Source organism: Manis pentadactyla, chromosome 14 (genome assembly GCF_030020395.1).
Source record: "Manis pentadactyla isolate mManPen7 chromosome 14, mManPen7.hap1, whole genome shotgun sequence".
Lineage (NCBI taxonomy): Eukaryota > Metazoa > Chordata > Mammalia > Pholidota > Manidae > Manis > Manis pentadactyla.
Genome location: NC_080032.1, coordinates 87,983,517 through 88,000,723, shown reverse-complemented (window position 1 = coordinate 88,000,723; position 17,207 = coordinate 87,983,517). Strand labels below are relative to the sequence as shown.

General features: G+C 41.1%; 1 protein-coding gene and 1 long non-coding RNA gene across 2 annotated transcripts in view; one reads left to right on the top strand and one right to left on the bottom strand.

Moving 5' to 3' along the window:
• Nucleotides 1-17,207, bottom strand: part of PDZRN4 (PDZ domain containing ring finger 4) — a 447,294-nt gene that overhangs the window by 125,659 nt on the left and 304,428 nt on the right. The window lies entirely within an intron of this gene.
• The window catches only part of LOC118914536 (uncharacterized), a 50,483-nt gene that overhangs the window by 17,673 nt on the left and 15,603 nt on the right, over nucleotides 1-17,207 (top strand). The window lies entirely within an intron of this gene.

Here is a 17,207-nt window from a genome sequence, read left to right as displayed (position 1 = left end):
TTATGAAAATACAGACAAGCAATTTAAGGCAAGAGGACCCTGAAGAATGAAAGCCAACTTCCAGGACTAGACCCACTAAATACAAAAATATTTATATGTGCAAAGCTACATAACCAGGATGCTGTAGTCTTGGTATGAGGCTGGACAATAGACCATGGGACAGAACAGAGTCCAGAGCTGACCCACATATAAAAAATTGGCATTTCGGAGAGAAAAATATTTTCTCTTCAATAAATAATGATGAGTCAGAAATCTTTTGGAAGAAAAGAACCCTTGATCCCTACTTCTTACTATATAGACAAGTAACACCAGGTAGATTACAGATTGAAATGTGAAAGATAAAAAATATATATAATTATGGAAGATAACATCTCCATGACCATAGGGCATGAACTGATTTCAACACAACTGGTGAAACACGAATCAGAAAGAAAAAGATTGATAAGTTAGATTACATATAAATATAACTTTTATTTATCGAAAGACATTTGGTTGCTCTTGCTGCCTGTACATTCTGATGAAACGCTAAACAGAGCAAAGGGTAGGCGTGCCCAGGTTGACGGACAGATGCATCCCTGGAATTGGTGCCTGGACGGAGGAGGTTCCCCAGGTGTGGGACTTGAAATGCTGAAACTAAGGTCGTCAGCAAACTGGGGCAATGAATTGGTCTTCCTACTTGAAATGCTGCAGGTGGGGTAGGATTTTCCAAATGGCTTTGCACTAGCCCACTGACTCCCCTGAGCACAGGAGACAAGAACTGATTCCTTTCCACGCCGGATGGCTTCCTCTAGCCGGGACCCTGAGCCCTGCGGTTTTTCAGTTTGACTGTTGGTCCTTGTGCATGTGACTTTCAGGCTGGCACCATTCAATGGCTGTCGTTTATCTCCCCGAGCTCACTTGAACCCTTCTGACCTCTTCCCTACACTGCAGCCAAGGGGATTTTAAAAGTGCACTGGGAGACATTGAAGTGTTTTCAGCCCCAGGCACTTGAGCTCATCGATCAGATTTGCACTTGTAAAGAACAAAACCATAGAGCGATAGGCCATAACTAGAAAATATTTGCAATATGTATATCAACAAAAGGTTTACATTTCATTGTATAGAAGGAAACGTCTACAAATTAATAAGAAAACTATACCAAGAGAAAGATAGGCAAAGCTAACGAACAGCCCCTTCATTAAAGAGAATACCCTTCTGGCTGATAAACATATGAAACGTGTTCAATGTCGTTATTTGTTGAGGAGATAAAAATTAAATCCATGATGATACATTTCTATATACCCACCAGAATGGCTGAAATAAAAAATAACTGGAATGAGCAAGCGGGATATTGAGTGTTGCCAAAGATACTGGCGTGGAGAGCACATAAAACATCGCTGATGGTGGAAGTGTAAACTAGTCCAACAACTTTGAAAACCTATTTGGCAGTATCTACTGAAGTTAAACATATGCACACTCCGTAATACAGTAATTCTACACTTCATTTTCCAACAGAAATATGTACATTGATATTTACATACTGATATTTACTAAAGATGTGTTCAAGTATGTTCATAGCAACATTATTTTTAACCAACAGAAACTGGAAACAGCCTAAGTGTTCATCACAGACCACAGAAGAATGGATAAATAAATTGTGAAATATTCTTTTAATGAATATCTTCTGAATCTCTAAAATCCCCTGAATTTCAGGATCTCCTAATCCCTGCTCCTGTTTCAAAGTCGTGTGTATATTTCTTTGTGTATGAATGGGGTACCTTTTGGAGGGAGAGCTTAAAGCTTTCGAGGTGTTCTCAAAAGCACCCATATGCCCAAAGGAGCTGATCTCTTTCCTGGATGGATCCAATAAACAGGCTAGTTTTCAGAGAATACTGATGAGTCTTCTTAATATGTTCTGTGGAAACAGGAGCTCATGCTCAAATATGTTTAGGTAACACTGCTACATATAATCCCTCTTTTTGAGTTTAGCATACTTAAGGCTTTCATAGAAACCCTGCTGAGAAGAATCAGGTATTATTTTTGTCATCTTAGCATCTTGCCTTGACAGAGGAATTGAGATCCCTTTCTCCCAACTGTTACAGACTTTTTTTTGGTCTGTTTTTGTTTATATTTTTTAAAGAGATTGGATATCTAAAAATAGATACATAGATCAATGGAACAGAATAGAGAGTCTAGAAATAAACCCACACTTATATGCTCAATTGATTTATGAGAAAAAGGAGACAAAAATATAAATGTTGAAAAGATGGTTTCTTCAATAAATGGTGTTGGGAAAACTGGACAGCTACATGCAAAAGAGTGAAACTGGATTATTGTCTTATACCATACACAAAAATAAACTCAAAAAGAATTGTAGACCTAAATAGAAGACCCGAAGCCATAAAACTCATAGAAGATAACATAGGCAATAAGCTTTTGAACATCAGTGTTACTAAATTTTTCTGGCTCTGTCTCCCCAGGCAAGGGAAACAAAGCCAAAAAATAAAAAATAAAGTGGGACTGGGGGACCAGATCAAACTGAGAAACTTCTGCACAGCAAAGAAAACCCTCAACAAAGCAAAAAGACAACCTACTGACGGGAGAATATATTTGCAAATGATAAATCCGATAAGGGGCTAATATCCAAAATATATAAAGAACGCATACAATTCAACATAAAAAAATATGATTAAAATGTGGGCATGAAAAGATGCTCAGCATTACTTAATTCTCAGGGAAATGCAAATCAAAATGAGATATCACCTCACACTAATCAGAGTGGCTAATACCAACAAGACAAGAAATAATATGTGCTGGGAAGGATGTGGAGAAATGGGAACCCTCATACACTGCTGGTGGGAAATAAATTGGTGTAGCCACTATGGAAAGCAATACAGAGGTTTCTCAAAAACTAAATATAGAGATGCCAAATGACCCAGTAATTTCACTTCTGGGAATTGACCAGAAGAAGACAAAATCCCTAATCCAAAAAGATATATGCACTCCTACGTTTATTGCAGTGTTATAGCTAAAGTATGGAAACAAACTAACTGTCCATCAATAGATGAATGAATAAGAAATTGTGGTATAAATATACAGTGGAATACTACTCAGCCATAAAAAGAATGAGATCTTGCCATTTGCAACAACATGGATGGACCTAGAGGGTATTATGCTCAGTGAAACAAGTCAGACAGAGAAAGACAAATACCATATGATTTCATTTATATGTGAAATCTAAAAAACAGAACAAATGAGCAAACAAAACAGAAATAGATTCATAAACACAGAGAATAGACTGGTGGTTGCTATGGGAAAGAGGTGGGATGGGTGAAATAAGTGAATGGGAAAAAAGTGATAATGTTTGATATCTTTGGCTGATGGTTACATGAATGTATACACATGCCAAAATTCACTGAATTGTACACACTAAGATTTGTGCATTTTATTGTATGAACTTATATATATATACAAGGAATTATAAAAATATATCAGATATCCTAAAAGAATATGAAAAATAGATAACTGAAAGTTGACTCAATTAATTAATTAAACTAAGTGCAAACCCAGGTATTAGTTGAGATTACTAGCCCTTGTTACAAAATCGACTCAATACTCTCCTATGTTTTTAAGAAATTCAATCCCTGCCCTCATATTTCCTCACAGGGGTTTACATTCTGGGTTTGAGCTTCTGTTTCCACTGAACTCTCGATTTTATTCACATTTCACCTTCCAAGTGTTCTCTCTGTTGCCTGTAAAACCAGGTATGGCCCCTGTTTTAATCTCTCCTAGTCAGTGTATATGGTAGACCTTGGGTTGGTTGACTGAAGAGTTTAAGGCATAGAAAGGCAAAAAGTTAAACCCTTTTGAGAGCCTTGTCCTCAGAATCCCTCAGGCCCTTGATCACTAAGAATTTCCTCACTGGCACCTCTTGTCAGGCATCCATACTCCCTACCATGCAACACTGGCCATTCTCTCCCTCTTTTGCAGAGCCTCTCTCTCCGTTGCACACTTCCTGTTTTATCCCACGGAGAGTGGTCCAGTTACCACACCTGTCACTTTCTATCTATGACCTGGGCTCTCATCTTCCACTCACGAGGGGCTTGCTGAGCTCTGTTCTCAACAAATTCCTCTTTTCTGTATTTATTTTTTCTTTCTCATTAGTTAACAAGTATTTATCGAGAATCTTCCATGTGCCAGGCATATTGGTATCTATTTGACCCTTTAATCTGTATTGTAACTCTGCGTGCGCCATTGAGCTAATCTGTTTCCCACCTCTATAGATTTACATGCACACACCAGAGGTGGGCATTGAAAAAAATCCTTTCGTAGAACACAACACTTTTTCTTGGGATATAACTAAGAAACATATTACAAGGTAGAAAAAAATATATAGTCATGACATTCACTGTGTATAATATTAAATCTTTAAGATGCAATAGTTCAAGGGTTTCAACTTAACCATTTCCTATTTGCTATTGTTTGGCTTGCAGACATAGTGATTTTTATTCTGGCCTAGAGATGGATGCAAGTCCAGACAATCTTTACCCGATCTTCAGTCCCAGGCATTCATGGAGAAAGAGAAGAGGACAGACCTTATCCTTCCGTCTTTCTTCTCTCTCACTTCTCAAGATAATCACAACGTCATCTTCTCCCTACAACTACTTTCATTTTGTGATTTAGAACTTGTATTCCTGGGAACATGTGAGATACGTATTCATGGATTCTTTCATTCACTCTTTAACCTACTAGACATACACTGAGTCCCACCAGGAACTGTGCTGGGTTAGTAGATCAGAAAATCAGTGACTGTTAGTGCTGAGTGGGGGCTGGTGGGTGGGGGCTGTGACTTCTCTCCTTTCAGGACGGTGCCTTCACTAGTTCTTGGTGAGCTTTTATCACTGAAACAAGAGGCAAAGCTTAAATTTTACACTGTGTCTGTCTGGAAATTTGATTGATAACAGTTTTAACTCTGAGAAAATGATCATGTAAGAGATTGATGCCTCTACAACCAGAATATTCCTTTCCACATGACTGTTACGGTCTGCTTATTTGAAATTCCCTGAAAGACGTAATGTAAGTAAAGACCGTGGAGTCGGACTGAGCTCTCCTGCATGGGAAGGCAGCATCTCTGAGCTGAGGTCTCTTCCAGGATAGTGAAATTTCCTGTGAGGCGTCTGGCGATCTGGGATTCAAAAGGTTATCAGCCACGCATTTGTAATAGAAGTCCTCCCTGCATTTCCCTTGCATGCACTGAGGAGATGGGAGTGCTATCACTTTGACATTTCTGTCAGAACTGGTATTTGAGCCACTGGATGATTCTGACAAATGCCACTGCTGTCACTGGCTCAGTTTTAATTATTGCTGACTGAAGCTTTCGGCGGCAGCAAGCAGAAAACTTAATTAGCTGGAGTCTAGAGCATGAGCTGCTGGAGGACTCCGGGCGTCGGGAGTTCCGGCGGGGAAGCGGCCGCCTTCGGAGCCTCTGAAGACTATTGACCAGTTGCTTGGAGAGCACATTCCCTTTATATATTTGTTTTTCAAGTAAGTCAGCAATACATGACAGTAGGTGAAATACATAGAAAGAGGAAAAAACAGGCCTGAATAGGAAACAACCTCAGCTCTGTTTCCATGAGGACTGGCAAAGGGAATATATACACTTTATATGGTGTATATATACACTCCTATATGTATATACCCTTGATCATACATGTATGAATGTTTGCTAGTAACTGCACATACATGTGTATTTATGAGTGGATGCTCTGTTCAAGAAAGCAATGAAGAATGGAATCAATGCCTCCGTCATGTCTCATATGCTCCATATGTGCTTTCCAGGTATACATGTGATGGTAGCTTTTACTCTGCGTTCCCACAGAGACACTCCCCAGCAAGCTGCGGCGTCAAAGCGCCGACCTGCTGCAATGCAAGATCGCCGCGGCTCCTGCGCGCTGGGTGCGGAAAGGCGCCCTTCCCCCCAGAGAGGCCGTCTGCGGCATCTCGGCCCTGCGGGGAGTCCCCCGGGGGCCCCCCGAGGCTCCGCTGGCTCCCGTGAAACTCAGACCCGGCTTGTCCCCTCTCCAGATCACACGTGGGCTGGAGACTCACTGTCCGGCCTCGGACACAGGCTCAGAGGGGCAGGAAGGCTTGTGCTGCCCGTCAAACAGGAAGGATGATACTCTGCTCCGTTTTAGAAATGAAATATGACGGTGCTTGGCAAGGCTGACGGAGCTGTGGTCCTGGTGACTCAGCCACAGCTCAGCATGTCCCCTCTTGTCAGCGGCCGAGCCTGATCCCACCGTCCCAGCGCCTGCTGCCTGGAAGCGCTGCGGGGCCCCCGGAACGGCGCGTCCCTGGACACTGTGGGTGACAGCCTGGGGGGACGCCTGCTTCTGAAGGGAGGCCTGGCGGGGTCGGGCTTCAAAACTGTTCTCAAGACGGTTCCCAGGGGAGCAGCTGTCAGTTCCTCACTGTCAGGAACACTGACATGTGGCTCGTTGGCCTCGGTTAGCCCTACTGTGCCCTGGGGTCATCGGCCAGTGAGAACAGTATCTGGGTGTTTCCTTGTCTCAACATTCTTTGCAACTTTGAAGAACAAATCTTAGGTTTGGGTATTAAGTCAAGAAGTATGAACTTCCAGGGGTTAAATCATGACTGAGTTGTCTCTTAATATTTAGCCGTAGGGGAGCTAATTTTAAGTACAGTGTTTTTTCATGGGTGTGCATGTTCACCGGGATGCACAAGTCTTTTTGAGGCTGATGTGATTAAGAAGCAACCTCAGTAAAGACTAAGTAAGGTGATCCCTTCACAAAAGTGTCCAAGGAACTTGCTCCTATACCTCTGCTTTCTGGACTTCGATGAACCGAAGTGTGGAGTAAAGCGGATGCTGTCCTTTTTCATCATCTCTCTGAAAATGGAATGGAATTAAAATTGGTACTTAAAATTAAATGAGGTGAGGTTCTATGTAGCAAGTAAATATAAAGTATTTAAAAGAAAATGTTACCGATGACAGAAAAGCACAAAAATTGCTCCTGACATGAATAATTCACCAATTCTTGGATGGTGTAAGTCACCTACTAATGTGCGTTACTTGCCATTTAATAGTGGCTGTATCTGAAGAAATATGGAAATTGGAATATTTTAATAACTTTCTATATGAAAGATGATGAGACTGCCTAAATGATTAAGAGGAAGATATGTTATAATGAACTAAAGCCACTCGAGTGTAAGGTAATTTTAATTCAAATCTCCATCTGCTTATGTATAATTAAGACTCATTTAACAAGTTAATGCCTAACAGAGAACTGATAAGTTTGGTATTAAAGATCTTAAGAGAAGTAAATTAAACTGTTGGGGTTGAACTCGTCTTTAGCTTTAATTTCTTACACCTGAACCTTGATGGGAATGTCAGGCTCCGCTTCTTTAGCCTCACTACTCATTCAGGAATGAAGCCAGAGACAGAAGGGAGGGGAAATGGAATTATCCTTTTTATATTTTAATTTTGGAGATCCCATCCTGTCTAAGGTGTGACAGCATCTTGACTGACATGAATATTTATCTCCTTCATACTGCTCGCTGTATAGCATCTATATGTCATTAAGATGGTGATTTCAAAGGCTCAAAAGTATTTATGCTCAGTGGAAGTTGGCAGCAAGGTTGAATCATATCAAAAAATTAAAGGGAAGCCTTTCAAGTGCCAAGAGGGCCTGCTTTGATCTCTAGTGGATTCCGCGAGCTCGGTGACTCTCCACTTCCCACTTCAAGGTTTTTCCACAGTTCCTGCCAAAGAGAGTCCAGCCTTCATAAACATGGTGACAACCTTTATGTCTTCTAGCATAAAAATTTAATTCCCAGGGTATCTTCTCCTTTAGGAAGAAGATGAACGGATCTCCTATTTACATGCTTTTTAACATTTTCAGGACTAAATCCAGTCCTCCTGAGGATTCATGCAGCCTTCTCGGCAGGATCCTCAGGAAAAAGTCCTAGGTTCTCAGCAACGCCTGGGTAATGCCAGTGGGTCTGCTGGACCCCAGGGCTGGACCTCAGTCTCTGGCTCATTGGCAGCCATCAGATGAGGCTTTGTCAGGTCACCTGGGATGACATCTGGTTGAGCCCTGACTTTCACTGGTCACTGATTAAAATCCTTGAAACTTTCTGACTGCTCTCAAGTAATTCACAGCTCTGATCACCTTCTCATATGCAGTTGTCTGAGTCATTTCTTATCATTTCAGAGCTAGAAAGTGGCCTATTTCTTGGTTCTTCTATTTTATTGACCCTTAAAGATCAAGTAATCTGCTCAAGATCACATAGTTTGTACAGAGCCGGGTCTAGCATTTTCATTACTAGCTCAGCATACTTCCTACCATGTCACACTGCTTCTTAGATCTATCGAGTACACCCTCTCTTTGACACATGCATACTATTTATACAGACGTGCACTTTACCATCTACATATAGATACGTGATATATAGTCTATTCTCACACGATTGAAATATCCTCATATTAACAATGCCTCATTTTGTCTTCCACAACTTTTGAAATATATCTTGGAAGGAAAGTAAACACTTGCTAGAACTTTCAAATGATACAGGAAAGCAAAATCCATATGTACATGAAAGAAACTCTAGGACGTAAAAACTGTTTTTCCCAAAAAGGGTGTGTCCGTACTTTTCCTAAGAACGTAGTGCGTGCAGCAAGTTCTCTTCCATCACGCTATGGAGAATTTGGCCAGCTCCTTCCCATGTTCACTGGTGGCAGATCCACTGAACTTGTCCCGCGGTGACAGGACCCCCTGGGTGTACATAGTCTTGCAGCTGGGGGTTCTGCTCTGACACAGTGAGATCCGAAGGCAAGTATTTATTTTTCTCTAACAAATGGACATTCTCATGCACTGTTAGGAATGCAGTTGTAACTTTCTTCAGGACTTTTTAGGATATGATTTAAACATCTCATTTCTTGTTATTTATCCAAAGGAAATAATCATATTAGTACATACACATGTATGAACAAGTGTGCTTACCACTTCATTATTCATTATAATGGCTCAAGTTTGGAAGTCCATGGGTTGGGTGTCTAGTTTTGTGTCCAGTCAGCTGTAGTTAGGGGTATAGATTTTCATGGTACCAGGAGGTAACCTGTGAAAAAGAACTACAGCTAAATAGCAAAAACCCTCCAAATAATCCAGGTAAGAAGGGGCAAAGGAATTGAACAGGCAGTTTTCCAAAGAAGACATACAAATGGCCAATAAGTACATGGAAAGGCGCTCCACCTCACTAATCATCAGGGAAATGCAAATCAAACCACAATGAGATATCACCTCACACATGATAGAATGGCTGTCATCAAAAAGACAAGAAATAACAAATGCTGGCAAGGATGCGGAGCAAAGGAAACCCTTGTGCACTGTTGGTGGGAGTGCAAACTGGTGCAGCCACTGTGGAAAACAGTATGCAGGCCCCTCAAAAAATTAAAAACAGAACTACCCCATAATCCATCAATCCCCCACATGGGTAACACATCCAAAGGAAGTTAATCACTGTCTCAAAGACCTGTCTTCACCCATGCTCTTTGCAGTATTGTTCACAACAGCCAAGACATGGGAACAACCTAAGCTTCCAGCAGCAGGTGAATGGATGAAGAATATGTGGCTTGTATATACAATGTAACACTTTTCAGCCATGATAAAAGGAAGTCCTGCCATTTGCCACAGCTTGTATGAACTTTGAGGGCATTATGCTAAGTGAAATAAGCCAGAGAAAGACAAATATTGTATGAGCTCACTTATATGTGGAACCTAAAATGCTGGACTCATAGAAAGAGAGAATGGTGGTTGCCAGGGGCTGGGAAGTGGGGAAAATGGTGAGAATTTATCAAAGGGTACAAACTTCTAGCAATAAGATGAGTAAGCTCTGGGAATCTTATGGGGATGAAAATTAACGGTACTCTATTGTACACTCGAAAGTTGCTTAATGTTCTCATCACACCAAAAAAATAGTAATAATGTAAGGTGATAGAGGTGTTAATTAACCTTATTGTTGTAATTATTTCACAATTTATGTATGTATCAAATCATTTTGTACACCTTAAATTTGCACAATGTTGTAAGTCAGTTATATCTCTGCTGGTAGGAGTTGAAATCATGCCACCTCTGTGGAGGGTAAAATTAACCATCAAAAATCACAAATGTACATATCCTTTGACCCTGCAATTCTAGTTCCCAGACATTTGCCTGACTCATTCATGGAATGATATATTTATAAGGTTATTAAATAAGGCACTGATTGCAATAAAGATTAGAGACAATAAATACATGTATATGGAGCATACATTAATACACCTATGTTATAGCAATATGATGGAATACTATTCCCTTTAAAAAGGAGGACAAACAAAAGAAAGAGGAGACTGTGGGCCCTTATGGAATGATGTAAAGTAGAAAGGTGTTGTTCAGGGCTATTATCATTGCTGTAATAAATAAGGTTCATAATCCTTCAGCTGAAACTCCAAAATTCATACATTTCTGAAAAAACTCTTTTTCCATAAAGAATTGGGTTACAAAACTTGGCCTGAATGTGTATGGGGCTATTTCTAGTTTAACTAGACATGTTTTGCTGATGAAATATGTACATATTTGGTTATGGGGTGCTTTCCCAGATGCTCTGGGGAATCTTTCTAGCACCATTCTCTAGACCTGCAGGTGGCTTTAGAAGATCTGGGAGGACACGTGCAGGGGATGTTCTTGCTTTCCTTTCTTAATGAGGCAGAGATGTGATATCTGCAAACCAGGTCCACCAGCTAAGCAGGGCGCGCTCGGAGAAGGTATGTCCCCTACCTCCTTGACCATCAGCAGGCTCCTGCCTGCTGCTCCTCTCCTGGTAACCAGAGCTTTGTGGGTGAGGAAGGGTCTAGGGAAAAGAGAGAAACCAGGCGCTGTTACTATCGGTGCCCCCAGCATGACCTCTCCAGTCCCTGTCTCCTATTCTGAATTCTGTACATGCTTTTTAAATCTCCCATTCGACTTTTCTCCTGGATTGTTCTATTGGCACCTTAGAATCAACACCCCCAAGACTGCATTGTTTACCTTTTCTTGAAGAACATCTTTCTCATGCTAAGCATTTTTTCCTGCGTGGTCCCATCATTCACTCAGTCCCTCAACTAGAAGCAAGGACAACATGCCCAGTATCTTCCTCCGTCTGCTGATCCCCTGCTCTATATCCAGTCAGTCCCCAAGACCTGGCTCTTCTACTTCTCTATAGGATCGCCAGATAAAATACAGGTAAGTGAAAATTGCAGATAAACAATAATTTTCAATATGAGTATAATTAATTTTTAATATACTTAATGTCAAAAAAATTAGTCACTGTTTTTCTGAAATGTGAATTTAACTGGGTATTCTGTATTTTATTTGCTAAATCTGCAACTTAGTCCCTCACTTGGGTCAAATCCTCCTTCTGTACTCACTGCCCCTTGTTCAATATAAGACCTACATAGCTAATAGAGTGATCATTCTAAAACATACATTTGATCACTTTCTCTCCCCCACTTATTCAGATATAAAACCCTTCATGACCTGGCCCCTCACCCTCCCGCCCTTCTCATCTCATAGCTGAAACGCAGGTCGTATGTTATGTGGAGAAACCAGCCGGTGCGCCTGCCTGCGGCCACAGAGGTCCTCCTGCTGGCGGAGCTGTACCTGGACGGCAAAGCCGAGGGGCGTCCACGCGGTGGGTGATCGCTTCCCTTCCCATCTGCTCAGTAAACACACAATGACAGAGGATCCAGGGTCCTCTGCTAGAGGCCAGCTCCGTGACGTTCTAGAGTGTGGTCCTCCGGAGGGTGGTAACCGCCATCACAGCTTCTAGAAACAGAGTTGGTGGGGTGGCAGCTCACGACCAGTGGGAAGAGTGGGTAGGCATTCTTCACATGGGTGGATTGCTTTCTTACTTCTCCTGTTGAAAATCTCCTTATTTGCTTCACTTGTAGGTAATGAATTGAAGATACCTACATAACACATTTTGGTATGGCTGCGGCAACAAGAAATGTGGAATAAAATGTTACATTACAGCCAACTTTTAGGATGCTGAAACTAAAGTGGGCACTGGAGACCACTTACTCGAATATTCTCATTTTGCAGATGAGAAAATGGGGACTCAGAGAGGGGACATAGCTTGTTCAAGGTCTCAGAAGGGCTGGGAATTGTCCTATGGGTGGGTTGTTACTTGAGGCTGTGAGGCCAGGGCAGGCTTCCCAAAGAGGGTGACCGCAGTAGCACGCCCTCATTCCTCCCGGCCCTCCTGTGCCCCTCCCTGGCTGCATCCCTCTGGACTGACTGCTTGATGCAGTTAGATTTCTTTTCATGTGCTCATATTTCATCTCCCCACAGCAAGAAGTTTGTTAATGAGCCATACTAAGCATCTAACATGGTGAACAGTGTAGGTTCTCAAACACATTTCCTTCTCTTGACTATTTTATACCATTTCTACTTGTGTGTGTGTGTGTGTGTGTGTGTGTGTGTGTGTGTGTGTTCTCTATCTGACTGATTTTTCTGATGAGCATTCTGTCTCAAAATGAAGTCAGGCTAAATTTAATGGCCACAGATAGAAATCAGTGCCATACTCCCTGACCCTGTCGTAGTGGGAACATCAGGACAGGGCTGGTTTCTTGAAACCTGTGAGCAGACTTTGCTACTTAGGGTGTCTAAAGCACCTCACAAATATTCCAAGATCTGCTGGGAAGTTGTAGCCCATCTAACCTATTCTTATCACCATCAAAGAGGTGAAGTTGAAGAAATATCTTGGTTTATTAAATTTCTTGTTCAGGCACATTTGAGGATTGAATATCTAGCATTGACTGCTACCAGGCTGTAAGGATCTGTGACAGTCCAGCAAATGGATATCCAAGAAGCTCTTCCACGTTTCTGATCCTGGCCATGGCAGGCAGTGCAATGGAAAGGGGTGATAGGAAGTTTGAGGCAGAATGTTGGGTACAGGTTAATCCTAGGGACACATTCATAGGTTCATGGCTCAAGAACAAAACCCACCACCATAGGTACAGAGGTACATGCAATTCCCAAACCAGGCCGACTGGTGAAGTAGAGCAGATGAGGAAAGCAGAGGACGCGGGTCAAGGCCTGGACTTCTGTGGGAAGAACTTACGGAGCTCAGCAGACAAGTTGCCATTAGCTCCGATGCCCAGTTTTAATTAATGTGGAGGCTGTGACCAGGGGAAGGGAGAGACGCTTTGAGGCAGGCCACCATGCGTTTGAAGCAAAGATCTGTTGCTTACTAGCTATGGAATTTGCTGCAAATTACTAAAATTATATTAGCCTGAGTGTGCTCACCTGTAAATAAGCATGAAAAACATTCCCTGCTGTGTGCCCACTTTGTGCCAGCGCTCCTCTAGCTTCTTTGTATGTATTAATGCACTTAATTCCCTGCCTATGAGAAAGGCCCTGACTGTCTCCACCGTACTGAGCAGCAGTGAGCTTCAGTAACTTAAGTATATAACCCTGGTACCTGGCAGACGTGCGAGGCAGTAAGCAAGCAGTGGATATTAGTAAGTTTAAGACCTGTAGAACGATACCGAGTAACAAGCAGGACCCTCGTATAAACAGTCCACAAGCTCAGGAGCAATGCTCGCTGCAACACAGCTGCCTTGACTGGGATACGTAATCATGCATAGCACCCCAAATCCTGAGCCACCATTGTCTGGAAGAACAGAAGAAATGCCAGAAGGACATATGTGGTGATGGTTACTAACTGTACAACACACTACACAGGACAGACACATTATGGAAAAGTAGTAGTTGCTATTGGGTGGGAAACCAAGTGAGTGTTAAGACATCACCTTTAGGAGCATTCGGAAATAAGAGCCGCCTTTGGCAGGAGTTGGGGAAAATCTACAGGAGAAATGGGAAGATGTGAAAAACAAATTGGTAGAGGGATGGACAGAGAGAAACAGGGTTTATCTAAACCAAACACTGCAAGCACAGAGCAGAGCTGGAAATGAGAATGGTGCACTTGAAACACTGTGGGGAGTCTTGTCTGATGAAAGCAGCAGCCTAGGGGAACACAAAAACATCCCCCTGTTGGCTTTGTAGTTTATCTTTTTATTCAGCTCCACAGAGAGACTTCTTGTAAAGCTGCTACAGTGTAAACTGGTCCTGCTTTGGTTCAAAGGGCAGTGAATTTGAGGGGAAACAGCAAAAGCAGAACAAAAGAATCTCAGACTGCTCGACAGATAACAATCTTAGCCAATTATTTTGTCCATGGCTTCCTATAGCCACTATTTACTGAAATTCGGAAATGTTTCATGCTATTTGCAGAAGGAAAGTTTTATTTAAACTTTAAGTCCTTTAATATACCCCAGAGAAATCTATTTTGGAAAATGGACATAGAAAACTGAAGAAAGAACAAAAACTTCAGGACAAAACTTCCTTGTTAGGAAAATTTTTAAAACTCTTTTTTAGAAGTAAATTAATTAACCTATTGCAGTGTTCAACTTTATCAACTAAAACTTAATAGAAATTGTTTAAAAATTATTATGATTAGTCATATCAATTTTATATACACACTAGGGGCCACTAAAAGAGCCAATAAATTAAAAAAGATTGAAATTGTATCAAGGCTACTTCAACCACTGTGGTATGAAACTAGAAATAAATGACTTAAAGAAAACAAAACCTACATGCACATGAAGGCTAAACAAATGCTTCTAAATAAATCAATGGATCAGTGAACAAATTAAAACAGAAGTCAAGCAATCCATGGAGACAAATGAAAACAAAAATTCAACAGCCCAAAATCTGTGGGATGCTGCAAAGGCAGTTCTAAGAGGCAGGTACATAGCAATACAGGCTTACCTCAAGAAACAAGAACAATCCCAGATGAACAGTCTGAACTCACAATTAAAGAAACTAGACAAAGAAGAACACTTGAATCCCAAAGCTAGTAGAAGGAGGGACATAATAAAGATCAGAGCAGAAATAAATAAAATAGAGAAGAATAAAACAGTAGGAAGAAAATCAATGAAACCAGGAGCTGTTCTTCAAGAAAATCATTATAAATTATTTAATAATTATTATGATTAGCTATATCAATTATATTAATGGTTATTAGTAGAAATAGTAAGATAATGAGCATCAAGTTATATACATCTACCCAGGGCGCTGGTTTCCTGAGGTCTGAGTTGGAAGCCCCCCCTCCTGGAGTGAAAGTGTGAGATCAGGTGGAACAATAGGTTGAGGGTGAATTCTGGGAGTCCTTGGGTAATAATCTCAGGCTCTCAGGCTTTAACTCAGACTCAGGAAAAGACTCCTGAAGGTATCAGAGCAGGAGGAAAGGGAGGCCAAGTGCTGCCAGCCTGTGGGGATCGAACAGAAAGGGCACACGGAGAGCAGGGACGCACTGCTGGGTAATGGGGCCTGAGCCAGGGACAGGTCGGCCGAAAGGTGACTGAAGGGTATTGAAGGCAACCTGGGGCATTTTGGAGAAAAATTAAACACTGCTCCGTGTCAACCATTTAAGAGAGAAATTAGAGTCAGTCAATAAGCATGAAAGAGCAGGTGAACAGGGGCACCATCACAGAACTAGGAATTCGAAGCAAAAAGAAAAAACTCATCAGAGGGATAAAAGGAAAGTGTTTGGGTGAAAGATTTAGGCACACCAACCAGACGTGGATCATGTTAGTGTGTAGCTATGGAAAAGCATTGTGAGGGGGTCCTCCTTCAGCCTGTGTTCACAAAGGGACCGTTCATACAAAATAAGACGGGCAACAATAGCTACCTTCTTGGCGTGCAGTGAAGAAATTACCATTGAACATACAATGTTTTTCACCCCCTTAGGTCATTCACATACCCTAACACCAATTTCTGTTACATCTTAAATATAAAAAGCAATAAAAAATATGGAATTTCAAAGGTAGCCCAAGCAAAATATTTTTCTTCTTCACATTCACATATTTCTTCTGAATTGAAATAAAATATCCCATATATAACCAATCATTTTTCTTTGCTGAGCAAGATTTATTATTTACCTGCTAAAAATGTCATGTTTAGCACAAGGATATGCAGAAAGATAAAACATGACATTTTTCAGATTTTCACTGGTTTTTGAATAAGACATTTCTCAAGTCGTAGAACCGAATAAACACAGACATGCAAAATACAGTCACATTTAAAAAAGAATTGGCAAGCACATTTGGCCATAATAAAAATAAACCAGTAACTTTGGAAATACTGCATTCTGTGAGATGTGTACATGTTTCTTCTGCAGAATCTACATGTTGGTTCCAAATGATGTTTATCTATGGAAGTAATTTAAATTCAATGAATATTTAAACTCAGTGTGTCAGGGGGATAAACAATAACCATAGGCATTAAGTCAGGAAAGAATTGGGCTATTACAATAGGCAAGCATTCTTATTGAAAACCATTTGAACAAACATTAACTCTAGGTACAGGGTAGTCTTACTGATTGGATTAACAACGGCTACAGTTAGAAGTGATGAAATTTTCCATTGCTTAGATTGCTATTACTCTCAATACTTTACAATTTTTGAGTCCAGCTCTTTATTATATGTAAATAAGATTCATTTCTTTCCAGCTATATAATAGCCCTTCAAAAGGTAAGAACTTAAAAGAGTAGAAGAGTTAAAAAAAAGTAACAAAAGGACCAATACGGAAATCAGTAGGGTCCGAAAAGGAAAGGGATACATGAATAAAATCATTTAACTAGCATTCGTTATTATTCAAATGGCAGTCTACCAGAGGCATACAAGACAGGGGTACACAAGGGCCAAACTCCATGAACTTTAGAGCTATGCAGTGAGACGGTAAGGTCTATGTCTGTGATTTAAATAATGTAAATAATAAAATTTTGAAGGTGAACAATACTGCAGGTACGTGATAGTGTACGCTAAAATGCTGGGGAAATCAGGTGTCATCAAAACAAGTCTCTCCAGAGAAAATGTGTGTATGATTACGTTCTCAGGGAGGTATAAGGTTTGCCACAGAAACCCCAGAGAAGAGAACAGCTTAAGATAACTGTAGGGCAAATTGGCAGGCTGTTAAGGGCCCAGGAATAACGTTACAGAACCTGAAGAGGCAGCACCTCAGGGCTCTCAAGGCTGAGGCACCAGAGCCTGATTCAAGAGGTGTTATGGTGCCACTGCAGGTTTTTAAACGGGCAAGTAGCTTAAAAAATACACAGATATGCCTCCACTATGTCAA